General features: G+C 26.5%; 1 long non-coding RNA gene across 1 annotated transcript; it reads left to right on the top strand.

Moving 5' to 3' along the window:
- Positions 1–1,175: 1,175 nt before the first annotated feature.
- Positions 1,176–1,979, top strand: LOC124418589. Its single transcript, XR_006940088.1, has 3 exons — positions 1,176–1,278; positions 1,352–1,471; positions 1,819–1,979. It is a non-coding gene; the product is annotated as an uncharacterized LOC124418589 (long non-coding RNA).
- The last annotated feature ends 1,017 nt before the right edge of the window (positions 1,980–2,996 follow it).

The raw sequence follows: 2,996 nt of genomic DNA, 5'->3' as shown, positions 1-2,996 counted from the left end.
ATCAGCACAAACTCATAATACTCTCCCCACTATAGTGATGTAGTGATAAAAAGTTCATTAGATTAATTCACCCAATAAGGCCTAAAATTTATTCCATTTTAACTGCTATTTAAATTTAATAAAAATAAGCCCTTAAAATTAAATTTATGTATTTATTCGACACATGTCAGTTTAACATCAAAGCAATTTTAATAATAGTTTATAGTTTCATCCATAGTTAAAATGTAAACGAAATGCCTAATTAGTATAATTATTTATAACACACAAACTAATCATGAGCATTTATTAAGCATATCACAATCAAAGCTAAACCGTTTATAAAATCCATTTCATAAATAGTTGATTAAATGTTTAATCATGTGTAAAAAAATTATTTCGAAAATAGTTAAAGCTATTCAAAAGAAAATTATACAAATAAATTTGAAGTATTAATTCATATATAAAATGATTAAAATTCCAAAATATTTGCAATACAATAATTTTCCTATGTGATAATTTCAATTAGTTTTGTGTTAAATATTGAAAAAGTATATTAAATAGTTAGATAATTAATAATCATTTGGAAAGGTCAAGTGTACACAAATACATACGGATATTTCTTTTATCAATTTTTAAAAATGTTTATTATTTTTGATTAAACCCTACACTACATTAACCATGAGAGTATTATTATGAGAGTGATGTTTCTAACATTCAAAAATACACCCTCCAGAATTCCTTTCTTTGTCCTTCTTAAGCTATATCTGCACATCTGTCTGTCCATAAGTGGGGCTACGTTTCGAATAAGTCTTTGGTCTATATAGTTATTCGATGGACTATAAAGATATTCGATAAATCATTTTGCGAATAATTGGTCACATATTCCAAAAAAGTCTATAAATTTGGATTTAATTAAAACAAGTTTTATATATGTTTACACTCAAAAAAATTTTACATTTACTGATTGTAGTTTGTTCAAAAAGTTTTCATTTAAGTTAAAAATTAATGAAAAATTAGTAGTTATATAAATAATTATACTTTTTAACATTTTATACATGTTGTTTAAAAAATAACTGTCGAAAAAAATGTTTTTTTTTTTCAGTACAGTTAAAAGTTACGGTTAATTGTGTTGTATATGGATATGTTTCTATTTTGAAAAATTAAATGTTTCAAATGCCAAAATAAAATATTTTTTCTAAATCAAATTATTTTATTTGAAAAATTCAATTTTCTTCAATAACTTCTTAAAAGAAAACTTGCACATGAATGGCGTGCGCATATTCTGCTTTGGATTAAACGGTAAGTTTTTGCTTTGCTAATTATTATGAATAGTTTTGTTAAACAAATTGTAATTCTCTTTACTTTACTGTAGATATACATATGGATTTCTGAGCATCATTGGTTTGGAATCAAGACTAAGCTTTGAAATTAAAGATAAGCGTTTTTAATTATCTTAATCCCAATTCCACAATTATTATTTTTTTATATGAATGTATGTATGATAATTTAAGTACATGAATCATTTTGGTTATTCCAAAACTACGGTGGCGTGTCATAATGTCCTTGAATGTTATGACACCCAAAACAACTCCCCTGTAAACATGTTTAGAGTATTTGATCCGTTTAGTAGCCCTATATAATGAGACATGGCCATGTTTATTTTTTTGAAAACAATATGGTCCATATCCTGCATTACATAGGACAATGATGCGGATCATGGGATAAGTCTGACGTAAAGAATTGGCTAGAGTAGTCCTCAGTGAGAACTACATGGACTTATTTAATTATAACTTAATCTATAATATATATTTAGTAATACACTTCTTCTTAATAATACAGGTGCAACATAGGTCTGGTGGAAGTTCTGCAATACCGTAAAGTGTACGAAGAAAACATTTCAATATTTATCCGCAAGATTCCGTCTACGCATGTAATGCAAATGAGGGATCGGGCAATATCTTTAAGTATATATCAATATAATATTTTCACAACAATTTGAAAACTACAAATATTAAATTTTTATTTTACTATAAAAAGAAAAAGAAGTAGTTTTTAATGATTTGGTGGGTAAAATTTTGCCAGTAAAAATAACTGAAAAAATCAGTAGCTTTTAATAATATTGTAGGTAAAAATTGGTTAGTAAAAATAACTGAAGAAAACATTTGTTGTACACATTTTGTAGTTTGTTTTTTGTTAGTTAAAATAAAGGAAAAAACATTTGTTTCTACAAAATTTGTAATTTATAAAAACAACATTCAAAAATAATTGAAAAAATCCTTTGATTTAAGTGAAAAGTTTGTAGTCGATTTTTTAAATGAAATTTCATTTGTTTTAAATTATTTTTCAGTTGTATTTACCTACATAATTTTTTGAGTGTAAATAATTTATTTGTTTATTTCTAAATGATAGCACCCCAGCATGATATCAAAGTCTAAACATCCACGAGTATAAGTATCCAAAAATATTTAGATAAGTTATCATAAAACATGTATGAATGTATAGTCGGACATTGCCGACTACATGATACCCTACACCAGTCAATATGTTAAAAAAGTGGATATTTTTAAAAAATAAAGCATTTAATTTGTTCTTTAACCGTATTGTGTAATATTCTTACGTATTATTGACAAAGAAAAGAGATTTTCTACAAGAGGGCTCATATGGCAGTAAGGATAAATATGGGCCTATCCTTATAAATTTTGGTAGAGGAATTCCTTATAAATTTTGGTAGAGGAATTATGTAGATTTCAATCGTTTTATTTCAAATTATACGTGAATTTTGACCTTCAAGACATTTTCTGAAGGGGAGTTTGTATGGCTAGGGTGAAATGAGGCCCGATCACTATAAAAATTAGTAGTGTCATTTATTGTTCTATAAAACTAAGTTTTGCAGATTTTTGTTGGTATAATAGAACATTTAACGTAATTATGAGCCTAAAGGCCCGATTCGGGAACGGTTGTATGGGGGCTAGGCGAAATAATGGATTGATTTCAACCATTTTCAATAGCGTTTGTCC

This window comes from Lucilia cuprina, chromosome 2 (genome assembly GCF_022045245.1).
Source record: "Lucilia cuprina isolate Lc7/37 chromosome 2, ASM2204524v1, whole genome shotgun sequence".
Classification (NCBI taxonomy): Eukaryota; Metazoa; Arthropoda; class Insecta; order Diptera; family Calliphoridae; genus Lucilia; species Lucilia cuprina.
The sequence above is the reverse complement of the archived record's forward strand: the minus strand, read 5'-3'. Positions and strand labels throughout refer to the sequence as shown.